General features: G+C 43.4%; 2 pseudogenes across 1 annotated transcript in view; both read right to left on the reverse strand.

Annotated features, from left to right (window-relative positions):
* Positions 1 to 15,391, reverse strand: part of LOC146181905 (uncharacterized) — an 80,097-nt pseudogene that overhangs the window by 15,273 nt on the left and 49,433 nt on the right. The window lies entirely within an intron of this gene.
* On the reverse strand, positions 7,070 to 9,374 carry LOC146181906 (uncharacterized; annotated as a pseudogene).

Consider the following 15,391-nt stretch of genomic DNA (forward strand, 5'->3'; position numbering starts at 1 on the left):
CAGCTTTGTTGCCAGGGGCAGACTCGTGTGCTGGTACTCATATGATGAAAATGGTACTAGTAATTGGATTTGTGAAAAGAATCTTTCTAGCCTCCTCTGAGATCCGTCCTTTTGCAAAATTCCAGACAGCCGTTTTGCTGTCACTGATTATAGTTTTGGCCTGTGTGCCAGTGCATGCTGACGTCAGAGCAGCCACTGAAAAATGAGTTTCTCCCAAGGAGGATATTCTAGTTCACTGTAATAGAACCACGGAGGAAGGAAATTTTCCAAGACAGTTCTGAGAAAGTTGCAGAACATTGTATATGACCTGATAGTATGATCGACGCACGCATGGAGGACTGGCCTATGAGCACGGCCATGAATAAGCAAGAGAAATTGGTTGCAACCTCTACATTCCTCATTCTCTTTTTTATAAAGAATTAAAATCGTTAAAAATATAAGAAATGCAAGTTGCCTCGTGCATCACCTTCTCATTGCAATTGTTTTTGTGAAAGCACGAGGATTTCTGCAAAATAAGTAAAAAAAAGAAACAAAGTTTAGGCATATTCAGTTAATATGTAGCTAGACTACAGCGCCCCAACTGTAAATTTTTTAATATTACTGGGACAGACAGTCAGACCTATATCGGACAGAGGCCGCTTTGTTGTTCTCGTGCCTTGTGTGGTCTGACATTCTGATCAGGGAATTGTTTTTTTTCGTTTTAACGATGCATTATTTCCTGTACGTAAAATTCCTGGAGGACGCCCTGAATAAGGTGACTAAGTCACAAAATGTTAAAGCATTTAATCCGCAGCATGTGGATGACTACACGGCGGGAGCTGTCTATTCAGTCTTCTGGGAAGGGGACGATAACACGGGAGAAGGCTATTACGATGCCGAGGTATTGCACATGACTGGTGAGTGAACCTTTCTGACCTAGTGTGTTACAGCGAGTTTTTTGTATCAATTTTGTCTTGTCGGACATCACTTCTTAATCTGATGCCCAACCGTGCCACGTAGCAGATGAATACACCTGCTCACTTAACGGTTAAGTGCACGGTGGTGGTTCATTTTTGCATTGTCGTGTCTTTCGTTTCGGCATCCATAGGCACAGTGCACGTGCGCTGACCAATTTAAACTGGCAGGATTCCGAGATAAGTGGCGAGTTTGCGTTATCGCCCTGACGCTAGCATATATTTCCGGCAGTGTACAAGGAAAAAAAGTCATTGCCAGGGTGGCTACGACACCTCCGCGAAACACAACGGATGCCGCAAGGAATCTTTTAGGGTACAAAACAGGACGAGGTTACATGTCATACATACAGCTTTTGGCAAAGTTTTATTGGTGCCCCTGCTGCACTTATTCTGGATGAACCTTGTCCAAAACGTTCGCAGGTGAATTTGAGGTTAAACTCCTAAGTGTTATGTCTAGATCACATATGCAGGAGAGCTAGATCAAGAGTTCTGCACAGATACGTCATTAAAAGTAATGCAAGAGCACTGCAGGCCCTCCGCAGCCATCCAGTCACATTCTCTTAATTCCCCTCTAGTGTGGTGATTGAACCATATGCGGCTTTCTGGGTTCAGGGAGTGCTGTTGTCACTGTTGTCCAAGCTTTCATTCTGGAATAGAGAGGAAATGAATCCACGGGCAACGTTTGTTGCTGCGTCAAGTTTCGCATACCTTGGCTCCAGTAGGGCTAACCACCACCTGTGCCGGCAGCATTCTGGTTGGTGTAGCTAAAGGTCCGTTCACACTTGCAGCTCGCAGAGAGAGTATGACCATTTTGGCCGAAAAACGAGTCTCAGGCCTTTCGAGCACTGCTCGATTCTCTACCTTTGCGACTGCTGGTTACAAACAGGTAATCAATCAGGAGCTCAGCTGAAGTACCCCTAAGTTAGCTTAACTCCGTCTGACAAACAGTAAAGGTAGACATGATCTGGAAAGCGACCCACAGAACGCATTTACCAGCGGGAACGTTGGTCAAACTACGAGGCTCCTTGGTCGCATGCGACAGCCGGCCGCACGCCCTTCGCGGCTCACAAGTGTGAATAGACCTTTAACCTGTTGCCAGACTAGTTTTTCCGGCTGGCGTCACGTGACCTCCGCAATGCTTCTAGCCGCCTCTGCGGATGCAAATTTGAGCTATGCATACTCTGATATTACTTTCGATCCGTGGCTGATCGCAGCCGGTAAGACAAAACGCATGTGAAGGTGCCTCATAACCTCCACAGCGCATCTGGCTGTCTCTGTGGCAACGAGTTTAACGCTAGCCGGAAAGCGAGAGATTGTAAGTAATATCAGAGTATGCATTACTGTTTTCTTGTTTTGCTGACACGTTTTGTGTTCAGACCAAAACAAACCATATGTAGGTGGTATGCTGACAAAAATGTTAGATTTATTTTTTTTTTTTAGTGAAGCTGGCTTGTTTTTTCTGCGTTAATGCTGCAGGCGTTTTTAGTGCAAAACATGGGTTGCTGTGGTGAAATGAACATAGATTCATGTGCACAAATTAAAACAAGGTACACATTCCTTCATCGTGCTACACTCATTGAGCTGGAAGCTTGTTATAACCGCAGATAACTGCAAGTACTGAAAGCAAAGCATACGCAGTCAACATGTCTCTCTCCTTCTTGCTTTCTTTAGAGGAGTTTAATTCCGGAAGAGCTCTTTTTTCTTTTAGCACATTCATTCACACATGCTATGAACAGCAGTGCTATATAGTGTGGTTTGGTTTGGTTTGTGGGGTTTAACGTCCCAAAGCAACTCAGGCTATGAGAGACGCCGTAGTGGAGGACTCCGGAAATTTCGACCGCCTGGGGTTCTTTAACGTGCGCTGACATCGCACAGCACACGGGCGCCTTGCTTTTCGCCTCCATCGAAAAGCGGCCGCCGAGGCCGGGATTCGATCCCGCGTCCTTGGGAACAGTAGTCGAGCGACGTAACCACTGCGCCACCCCGGCGGGGTGCTATATAGTGTGAACACAAAAATAACTAGTGAACTCTAGGCTGACATTTCCTTGTTCTGAATAGATGTCAGCCAGGTGTGTTCAGTAGAATGCTGTATGGAAATGTATGAGGTTCAGCTTGTGTTGCTGTTGTACTAGCATGACATGATTTATTGCATTCAAACCGTTTCTGTGGGAAAAATTGGTTTGAAACAAACTACTTTTATTGATTGGTAATTAATTCCGAATTGCACTTATTCAAACCGTTTCTGTGGGAAAAATTGGTTTGAAACAAACTACTTTTATTGATTGGTAATTAATTCCGAATTGCACTTTCTGTTCTGAGAATCTAAAGATGACATGGATACCTTATTGCAAGACAAGGCTCATCGACAAGATTAAAAGGAAGATGCGGGCTATAGATGTATCATATGGCGGGACACTGTTCTTTCTTCATAAAACGTATGTACGGCCAGTACTTAAATTCTGCTCTGCTCGTTTTTTTTCTGGGAGCCCAAGGTGCAATTATGAACTCCTTTTTCTTATGGAGTGAGGAGCTCTGTTTCTGCTTAGGTCTGCCTAAAACAGTGGCTAATGCTGTGCTATACTTGAAACTGCAGATGCCTAATCAAAATTTGTGTTTTCAACTTGTCATTGTGCGTGTTTTCAACTTGCAATTGAGAAAAAAAGAAACATTGCTTCTACTGCATTTCAGCCTGCACCATAATGAAAACAGGCCCTAGCCAAGGCACGGGAACACTACTATCATCATAGTCGATCACGCTTAGTTTAAAGCTGTAACATACTCTCATGCTGTGCAGTAAACTTGTTGTCGTCATAAAATCATCTGCACTACTCCTTCATTTGACCTAAGTAAATATGCAATACACATGCGCCATCTGGCTGAGTGCAGCAAAGTCTGCTAGCCTATTGTTGGTTGAACCTGCGAGGCAGCATGACAGAAGTCGCAATACTTTTGCATTACTGCACCTACTGGAATTCTTAATGCAGAATGCCTGGCTGTTCACCTGCCTCGGTGCAGTAGACATTCAAATAGATAGTATTTGCAGTTAGGACTTATGCTATGCCAAGGTTTAATCTTTGGATGAGAGTAGATTATATTTTTCTGCTAAGCTTGTTCTCACAGGGCTCTTTTATAGCTGTATGACTGTGCAGAGGTGGATGCTGGTTATTAATAACTAATTGGATAGTGTGTCTTTATTATGATATGTGGTTCAAAACAAACTGAATAATGTACGCATTAATTTCTTGGTGCAGCTCATGGAGTGCAGTGTAGCGAAGTGCTCATTAATTTGGAACACTGGTGGTTCACATGCACTGGCATCGCATGGCACACTGATGCTGTTTGCATTTCGCAGAGATCGAAACATGGCCGCTTTGGCTGACATCGATGGCTGGGTCTCCCTGCTTGGATGTCACTTTGTTCCAAATGTAGCAAGCACTCTAGGATGGCTTAATTAAAGTTGGCCTGTATATCTATTTCAAGTGCTTTTGCACCTAATATGCTTCCCAACTGTGTGCTGATGAGTGTGTGTGTGAGATAATAGAGACAAATTGAGCATTCTTGATTATGCGAATAGTGTGCTTATATGCACACAAGAATCGGAAATGGAGCCAGAGGCAGAAACATTTAATGCTGCTATACCTTAAAGGCCAACCCTGTCTCCCATAATTTTGTTTGCTTACGTTGAATTTGCATTACCTCGGGATTCAACCCAATTAGACTATTAAATATCAAATATGCTTGGCTCAGCAATCACACAGTATTTTTTTGCTGCATAATTGCTATCGACTGGTGCATAGCACGCCAATAAAAGCAGATAACTTATAGAGCACAGCTGTTGTGCTCTCGCTCGTAGATTGCATGTTGTTGGCGCAGCAGTCTTCAGCTGAACAAGCCACGTGCCAGTGGTGACACAGAATATTTTTCTGGATATGAAACTGAGGTTATAGTTGTCATTTACTGATTTCGATATTCATCTTCAGCTTTTTCAGGCACTATAGTGCCAAGCGGGGGTTGCCTGCGGATGAAATCCAAAAGGAGGGAAAAAATATCAGATTGTGGCTCACAAAAAACCTGCGAGCTTCGCAGAAAGCCAAAGAGCCTGAATCTTCAAAAGTAAACTCTTTCTGACATGAATTTCATAATAAATGTTTCACCTGCTTATAACCTTGTCCTTTTCACATAAAGCATTATGCATGAGTGATGCTCCATTAATGTTGCATCCAGGATGCATGTATATATACTGTTGCTTCTGTTTGCATGCTCATTATGTGTTGCATGCATTAGCAATTTATGCTAGTATGCAATTCATACACATTTTGGATTCGCTTCAGGCCAACTCAAATAATACCTCTGTCACACGGTACATATAATGTCATTCGCAGCGAATGATATTATGTGTTAATGACGTTTTTTTTGGCTGCTACACGAGCATAGTAAATTCCATTTACAGGTAATGACATTCGCCCAGCGAATGAGCTGGGCAAACTCATTCACTGGAGACTTGCTTACTCTCAGCACCAGCGGCTTGGCAAACTTTCGCAAAATCAATAAATGAGAACAAAGTATAACTAAAGTAAACGTCAAACTTGATTGATGAAAATAACATGTAATTATGTTTTCACATACAGCACGATATTTGGAGCAACTTGTGCAACTATATTCTTCATCCGAGTCGCCAACGGCTACTGTCGGCCATGTTTGTTTACAAACCGTCCTCGTTGTCGGTGAAGCGTGGGCTGCGAAGGTCGCATAGCAGTGTGCTTATATCCGCCAGCTGAGTTTCTCGACTTCCGACATGGAAAACGACCCTGCAGCCTCGACAGTGCAATGTGAGAAGCAGAAGGCACACTGGAGCGACGACGAAACGCGTGCGCTCATCAAAATTTGGGAGGACCACCTCAGTGATTTGCGCCGGGCAAAGCACAACATACGTGTTTATGTAGCTATACGAGAGTCCTTGCTTGCGCTGGGCATTGACAAAACTGTGAAAGAGGTGAAATCTAAGATCGAAAATCTTGGAAACAGATACCGGTAAGTGAAAACTATTTTTGCCTTAACAGTTCTCACCGCCTGCCACTGTTCACCATATTCAGCCACGTGTGCTGCTTTCAGATGCGAAGGTGCGCACCCGCAGCCTTGCCCGCAGCGTCGCACATTGTTAAGCATGGTATATACCGGTAGACGCATGCGTCTTTTTTTTTTTTCCCTGCGTGTGCCAATCCTCGCGTACTGAGCAGCTTACCACGCTTGAAAAAAGTACCAAAAGCAATGGTCCTCCGTTTCGCCGTGCCCTATACCCGGCGCTATACATGTTTTAAGTCGCAAGAAGCATACGCTGCTACGTCATAGTGATATGTGCATGTACGTACTGTACCTTGGTTTGTGAACGCTGCTTAGTGCATTTCTGCTTAATTTTTCAGTTTGAATTACTACATAGCTCTTTTCGCTAGGAATCTTGTTTCTGCCGTGCTTTTGCCGATGCCCACCCGTTCCCCTTAGCAACTGCCTGTTGCATGAAACACGGGAAAATGTATTCGTTTTGTGCGAAAGCACCAATGTTCCAAAGTATTCATTACAGCTTCTCTCCTCTCATTGACTCGTGCAAGCAGTGAAAGTAGCATAAATGCAATAGATTCCTGGGCAGATATGACTGGCATACTGCATGTTGAGAACGGGTAGCAACTTTCCTAGTAGCAGTGACGTAGTGGAGACCTCGAAACATTACCAACGCCACTGCAACAATGGTATGTTTCTTGCAGGATGCTCAGCCGCAAGACAACGGGGCAAGGTGCCATCACATGGCGTTTCTATAAAGAAATCGCAAGGTTTCTGGGAAACCTCCCTATCAACGACAGCAGCCTCGTTGATGAGACTGCTGCGTGTGGCGATGGTGCCACTGTTGAGATGGTACGTGCATTTGTATATAGCACTATACGCGCTTCCTGTGAACCAAGACCAAGAAATATTTTTCAAATTTTATATCACTCATAACGAAGGAGACACACTGATTCTCTTGCACGACACATGTGGAGCATCACTTATTTATTGATTCATTTGTTAGACTGCTTCTTGTGGCTTCTGTATCAAAATGTACACAAGAATTCAACTTGTACATGGTAAGTGTTAGAGAAATGTCACAGTTACTACAAAATGCTGCAGTAGCGTACAATATAGAAATGGATATTACTGTCAGGTTGTGAAGGCTGCTGCATACAAGTAGTTTTTTTTCTGCTTCTGTATTAACCAGAAAAGACCTTGTAGGCAGTTTCTTCCCTAATATGTTCATGTGTGGCATATTTTTTATTTTTCCAGCTAATCGATAGCATGCAATACAACCAGTCGTCGCCAGGCGACAGCAATGGGAATGATGCCAATACCTTTGAGATGCCTCCAGCCCCATATGAATCGGAATGTGAGGCTGCTGTGCTCTCAGTGCCTTCACCACTGGCATCCAGTGCAGAAGACCATAGAGCACCACCACCAGGTCGCCAAGCAGCAAAGCCGAGTCGCAACGCGACGCAGAAGACACTTTTATCACAGCTGATCAACACGAACAGCCAGTTGAGCGCGGAGCTCAGGGAAAGCAGAAGACAAGAAATGGAGCTGCGTAAAATGGAGTTGGAGATTCTTCGTGAATCTGTAGGGAACGAAAAATGCCTGACTGAGGCACTGCTCAAATATTTGCAAAAATAAAGAGCGTACTTGAGCGATCAATTTGTGGTTCGCCGTGTTTACTGGGCCTGTTTCCAGAAGTAATCGGCAAGTGCCGGCCTTACGTCCTGACCCTCACTAGTGCACGCATCACTGCTGTTGGAGGGCTGCTCATAAAGTGCATTGAAAGTGTACATGTCTTGCACCCACTGCTCCTCCACATTGTCTCTGAAGGCTTCGCAGATGTTGTGTAAAACACAAGATGCCTTGATGGCTTGCTTTGCGTCATCCTCTTCATAATGAACCTGAAGCGAGCCCTCAAATGCCCAAATGCATTTTCCACTATCCTCCTAGACTTTGACAAGTTGTAGTTGAAAAGTGCCTCCTTCGAACCAATTGGGGCATTTGGATATGGCTTCAGTAAATGTGCCGTGAGAGGAAAGGCTTGGTCGCATATGATTGGTGCGACAGGAACTCCTTCAATGGTTGACACGGGAGAGTTGAATCTGTCACTTTCCACAAGTTTCTTCAGCTTTGACCGGCCGTAAACATGGGCATCATGGCATCTGCCTGGGCTCCCAACGTTGAGGTAGAGGAAGCGGTAGTGATGGTCAACGATTGCTAGTAGTATTGTGCTGTACCTGCATGTAAGGAGCAATTTTAAGCATGGTGTAGAAACTGAATACACATCCTATCAGCATGAAGTTTAACTACTGACAACAGCTGTACATACAGAAATATTTACAATGATATTCAGGTTACAATTTCGAACAAGAAACTAGCATTTCAATTTTAGGTGGTAGGTTTGCTAAGATGCTAGCTCTTGCATGCTGTTCTTAATGAAACAATAATGATCACGGCCTGTGTGCCAGTCATGATGTGCACAGAAAATAATTATCACACCTATCAACATGCCGATACATTTCCCATTTGAGTGGAAAAGTTGCACAAATCTCAACATTCCAAATATGCATCTCGATTCCGTGGCTCCTGCTTTCAGGCCTGCATACTCATTTGTGCAATAAAGAACAACCATTTACTAGTTATGTAGTTCTCGGTAATTTTGTCCTTGCCCTGCTCAGCTATTAATAAGTTTAAAGGCAAGAAAGCAAATACGTACCAGCCTTTATAATTGTAGTAGTTGGCTGCATCTTTCTTCGGCGGAGACACGGCGAAATGGCAGCCGTCCAGAGCACCGATCGCCTGCGGAAAGCCGGTGACTGCGTAGCATTCGCGCATGTGCTCCGCCATACCTTCCTGCCGCGGCATGTGCAGCCAGGCGCTTTCAAGAATGTCGACGACTGCTTTGCAGAATTCCCTGTACACAATGTTCACAGTGGACCGGCCGATGCCGAACAAGTGCGCGATGGTCCGGTCCTCGGCGCTGGAACATAGGCGGTACAGGCCCACTGCTACGCGCTTCTCTGCGGAAATCGGCTTTCGCATGTTCGTCTCTTCACGTTGCAACACGCACTGCAGCGATTCCACAAGATATCGGAACGTGGCAGGACTGATGCGGAACGCTTGCTTGAAGTGGGATGCACCTAGGTTTGGCAGTTTCCTCAAACCAGTTCTCGTTCCTTGGAAAGGACCATCGCTCGCGGATAATCCCCGATGAAGTGCTAGCCCAAACGGCGACTGCCGTAAACGTATTCATCACCGTTCCTTGGAAAGGACCATCGCTCGCGGATAATCTCCGATGAAGTGCTAGCCCAAACGGCGACTGCCGTAAACGTATTCATCACCAAACACAGTTACAAATCTCGAGTGGTCTTCGCGCACCTTTCAATAGCAATCTACAGCTGCTTGAGCCGGTTTCGTCGCTTCATTTTCAGGAAATGAAGAATAAATAGTGCTTTTTTGCACTGCTCTTCATTCGTCACTGTCAGCATTCCGGCAACGTCTTCAGCGCCTGCTACAACGCCGAATTCCGGAGGCATGGCAGTATTCTCAGCAGTATCTAGCTACCTCTATGGTGGCTGGTTACAAATGGCGGGCAAGATGCGAGAGGCATCGCAAGCGACTTTGAGCCTGTCTTGCTTTGGATTTCTAAACGGAACGTTTGTCAGTTAAAGCTGTCGCATGGCGGACCAGTCTATTTTTAAATAGCCTTTAGATGTTCAATACTGTAATACAAATAAAGAACAGCAAACAGGTTAATAAAAAATCATCACTTCAACTTTTTTTTTTATCAAAACAGTTCGCAGATGGACCACGATGGACATTGTCATCAATTGCAAATGCCATTCTGTATGCCCGTGTAGACTGGGAACGCCAGATCGCAATGACATTCATTGTAAATGTTGTTCGCTGCGCATGACATTACACGTACCGTGTGACAGAGGTTTAAGATGTATATGTCATGGCAGTTAAAAATGGTGTCGGTGCTGATCGCGGCAAACATGACTGGCACGGAATGATGCCGCCTACTCGTTATCGGGAAATCCGCCAAGCCGAGGTGCTTTAAAGGCATAAAGACGCTGCCTGTGGACTATGAGTCAAACAAGAAAGCGTGGATGACGGCCGAAATCTTCAAGAGGTGGATAACCAAATTGGACCAAGTTGCGAGAACGATATGGTTGTGATGCATGTGTTTTGACGGTGGTGCAGATTTATAAGAAGCTAGGTTTCATCGAAATAAACTGTAGAACTTGTCCCTTTCATGTCCCGTTGTTCTGCGCTGTTTCGCACTAAACGAATAACCAACTTGCACAAGCTGCTGTCCTGGACAGAAGATGCAAGTCTTTCTTTTTACTCGCATTAGCACGCTGAATATTTCAGAAGCTAATTATTATCATGTATGGGGTTTAACGTCCCAAAGCGACTCGGGCTATGAAGTGCCATAGTGAAGGGCTCCAGAAATTTCAGCCACCTGGGGTTCTCTAACGTGCACTGACATCACACAGCACATGGGCACCTTGCTTTTCGCCTCCATCTAAAAGCGGCTGCGGCAACCGGCATTCGATCCCACATCCACGGGTAAAGTAGTTGAGCGCCTTAACCATTGCACCACTGCAACGGGTTATTTCAAAAGCTTATTTCAAAGCTTGACTGGCTTCTTACAAACACTACATACCTTCCTTGCAGATCGACAAGTACACTTTTAGAGAAAAAATTTAGTCCTCCTCAGAGTACAGATTGTATAATGACAGCATCCCACAATACTTGCACAACAGACCACGTAGCATAGTACACCACATAAAGAGCAGGCTAGCTGTAGTGGCAGACTTCATTAATGAATCTATCACAGCAGGGTGTCAGAACGGTACTTTTCTGGTGAAAAGTGCCACATCTGAAGGGACCGTCTACACAGTGAACTTTGCCGTGCCGAGCTGCAGCTGCCATGACTTTCAGAAACACAGCCTCCCATGCAAGCATTTTTGTGCAATTTTTTTGCTATGCGAAGCATGAGGATTTGAACAACTCCCACAACACTACTGTGACGGACCACTAATGGCACTCGATCGTGATGTCACCACACAAATTGAGGACGGCCACAATGACAGCCACAACGTGTTGCCTATTACAAATGTAGACATAGTTGACAACTCAGGAAATCTGGCCTTAGAAAAGTCATGCTCACAAGGTACAGGCCAACTAAAAGCCAAAGTTCTGCGAGAATATGAAAGGGGATAAAGTCTAGCTTACTACTGCACTGACAGCAAGGCCTTACAGAATGTTCTTGCTCAGCTGCAAGAGTGCACTGCACAGCTGCGAGAGGGCACGCAGGCAACTGCAGGCTTAAACTTGCGAGGCTCGCCAACCAAAAGCTGCTCAGGAAAAAGGAGCCAGGATTGCAACCATAAAGATGTATCTGAACTTAAGAGACAGCGAACGGCTAAATGTGAACACTGGCGCAGTAGGGGACGTGTTGGTAAAAAGGCAGAAATTCTTCGAGCCACATATAACAAAGCACCACATATTGAGCAGGAGTAACAGCAATTCATTGGCAACATGAGCAACTTTGTTTAAACAACAGGATCATGTTCGATAGAACTGCCAGCTGGAGTGAATTGCAGCAGAGCTGTGCTCATTGCGCTGTGCAAAAAGATCTGGAAACACACATCTATCACCTTTTACCAGTTCGTGCCTACAGCACACTGCCTACAGAGCGCATATACTGTGACAAGGCATTTTGCATCTTCATATTGATTCCTATTGTTACTGGATTATTATACTTCCTCATTCTGGTTTGGAAATTTTAATACTTTGTATGCACTTTTTACAATTTTATTTCTCTTGTGTTAATTATCAGTTTCTTTAGAAATGTTTTGAAACATTTTGCTGCCAAAACCTAGGGCCTTCTCAAGTGCCAGATTTTGCTGTAGTCTTCATTATGTGAACCTTGACAGTAAAATGAGCATTAGAATGTGTTTGCTGTATATGAAACTACCATGTTAGTGTACTTATATGCACTGCTTTGTAATTTTGTATCTAGAAAAAAGAAAGCATGGTTCAAGTACTGCAATTTTATAGCATCTAACTGCATCACTTTTTGAGATTTTCTGCCATTTCTGTTTGGTTTTTTAAGAACTTGAAATTAGTTGTGCCATGTTTTTTTTTTTTTCATTGCATCAACTGCTTTGCATTTTATTGTCTAAACCTTTCAATACTGTGCACAATTGTGAAATGAAGGCTTTCCAATTTGATTCAGTTAAGAGAATTTCGCAATAAAATTGCAAAAATTCTCAAGCATTTTATTTAGTTTCTCCGCAAGCTTATACCCACGAAACACATAACGTCTAATAAACCTTTTTAAACAGCTCTGGAAGGCTACAAACATCTTGTTCTAGAACAAAACGTGTCACAGACGTCGACAGAAAGAAGTTTCCTGGAAAACTTCTTTAGCACGTCAATACTAAGACACCTTTTCAAAAACATCTCTGATATGGTTTTTGGAGACGTAAATTAGATATTTTTCCAAAGTCCTCTCAGCGATGTTCATTGAGAAACTTTTGACAAATACTATTGTAGAAAGGGTTTACCAACTTCTAAACGTCCGAAAAAAAATACTCCATGTTCCACCTGTTCACAATGTTGAATCCCTATTCAAAGAATGTTCACGAATCACAGCAAACATTTTCTATGCATGATTTATTGCAGCCACGGAATTAAACAATAATTATGGCACATAAATTGTTAGACAGCTTTGCATTATTCCAATATCTCAACTTGATTATTTGATAATCAGGAACAGAAGGTAAGAGACCGCTTTAAAATAATCTCGAACTTTGAAACTGCGGTTCGTTCTAGCGGGAACCGAAGCCCCGTCATTTACGGTCCAGCTAACCTACCGCTCGTAAGGCTGCACTGGATTGCACACCGGTCCTGAAAGACGAGGGGAGGCATGCGAATGACACTTTTTTCATGCTACGAATGCCTCTTCGTTCCAGCTTGTGTGGCCAACACCAGAAAACCAGCGTATTGTCGCTCGTAAGGCTGCACTTGGGTAGCATACGGGCCCTGAAAGACGACGGGAGGCACGCGAATGACGTGCTTCTACTCCGGCTTGCTTGTGAGCACGAGAAAACCGCCGCACTGTTTGTTGCTTGGGAAAGAGAACAGTCAGCAGGAGAGCAGATCGTACGCTCAAACATCGTTCCGCACGCTGAAGCCTGCTGTGAGGTGGCGCTTTGCTCAATGCCGATGCAATTTACAATTTGTCAACATTGCTTCATACATTCAGGCTTTTTCTTGTTTCTTCAAAAATCATTGTTTAAATTGAGAAAAAAATATAAAATTAAACTCATAATTGTTTTTGTAATAGTTGGGTTTTGTAGGCAGTTATTGCTTTGTTAGCATTTTGGCGTTGCAGTCGCTAGCGACTGCTTGCTACCCGCGCGCACCGATCGTTCAACTCATCTTTTCTAGTCTTTCGACATGCTCAGTGGTCACTCAATGTGCTCTCAATGGTGTGTGCTCAGTGTGCTGTCTTTGTTTCCCGCGCTTGGACATTTACGCTGATTTCGCAGCTTTCCCGCACTGTATTTTACAACCACTGCTGCGCTGTGATATGGAGCTCACATTTCTCAACAGTAAGTAACTTTCCACTTCTCTTGTATGATGAAAGCAGCACACCGAAGCTGAGCCGCTGATGTGTCTGACTAGCGCGCTAGAAACACGGGTAGATAGAAAGACAAACACACATTGCGTGTTCTTCTTTCTATCTGTCCACGGTTCTAGCGCTGTTTTATCGTACTGTCCAACCAACTCGCCCAACAAGCAACTTAGGTGTATTGTATTGGCTTTTGTTAACTTCAATGATGCGTGCCAAGTATCTGTGGTAGCAAATGTAGAACTGAAGTAATATATCTCGAGGAGTTATTTTGTTGCTAATAATCGTGTTGAAGATGTGTAATTATATTAATCTATTCGAAAAAATTCCGGCACTTCACTGGCATCAGATGTAGAATATTCGTGTTCTTCTAATAAATAGTATGTAGTTGTGCGCATATGGTGTCCTATTCGTTTTTGTTATCTTTTCACCGTAGCGTTTTCAAATCAATACCCTCAGCTCACTTTTCTGTGTATGTACAGGGTGAATAAAGCTTTCTTCTCTTAAAACACACTAGAAAAGACTGTTCTTTAAGTTCACGGTAGGTCAGTGCCCGAAACATAAGGCCACTGCCTCGACCTCGTTTTATGGTGCGAGCTATGAGGAAATATTTCTTTTTTCATGCATGGCCTACTTGGTGAATGATTTCAATGGCATTCATGGTAGGTCCGGGCATTTTGAATAGATCTTAGTTGTATCACCTTATTTTAGTGTTTCCTTTTTCTGTGCATATTTTTATTTTCTTAAAAACCCCACAAAACCCAGGCACGGAGCTGAACTGCCACTGCCTTTGGCTCGTTTGATTATTTTGAGCTTTTTGTGCCTTTGCAGGTTGCTGGAATCTTGTCTGTCTTAAAGACCCCTGAAAAAGGAGAACTTGGAGCTTACGATAAGCCATTGAATTTAGCTCATCAGGCAATGCCTTCAGTGTGCATTATGATTTTATATATCTATGCAAGTTATAAAAAAATATTTTTATGCAGAACCTTCTGGGGGGATGGTTCCAGTGAGTTTACACCAGTGCATTTGCAGCATGCCTGTAACTCAGGTTTTTTGCCAGTGCAGGTTGTTTGGAATTTACTTTTGCAGAAGAGCCTTCAAAAAAGGCTTCTCAAATCCATATTGTCAACAAGTTTATTTGCTGATTGCTTTTACTTTTGTAGATGGAGTGCAATAAAAATTCGGACTGGAGAAGCATGTGTTCTTCATACATTCAGCATGTGCATTCACTATTGAGTGTAGTGATTTGTAGTTTGTGCTCATTGTCCTCAATTTTGCATGTGAGATCACACAATACTCTGCTTTGAGAACATTTTTTCGAAATTTTAAATTTTACAGTTAACTGGGGAGAGGGTGAATTGTTGAAGGCTTGCATTTTCTACAGCACTATAAGACACAGCTAGAGAAGGCACATAATCGGTGGGATGGTAAAGAAGTAAAATTTAAAATTCTATAAAAAAATTTACATTTTATTTCTCTTCAGCCCAACTGATTTTGTGCCATCTCTAGCTGTGTCTTATTGTGTTGTACAAAGTGCCAGCATTCATCAATTCGCCTTCTTCCTAGATAAATGTGTAATTTCATTAAATTTAGAAAAAAATGCTCTCAAAGCAGAGCACTGTGTGACCTCACATGCAGAATTGAGGACAATGAGCAGAAACTGCAAATCGTTACACATCTAAAACAAGAATAGAAATGTTCTAGCCAAGAGGGTTCAAAGAAGTCTACTAGC

The sequence above is a fragment of the Amblyomma maculatum genome, chromosome 8, assembly GCF_055883805.1.
Source record: "Amblyomma maculatum isolate TAMU_Amacu chromosome 8, ASM5588380v1, whole genome shotgun sequence".
Classification (NCBI taxonomy): Eukaryota; Metazoa; Arthropoda; class Arachnida; order Ixodida; family Ixodidae; genus Amblyomma; species Amblyomma maculatum.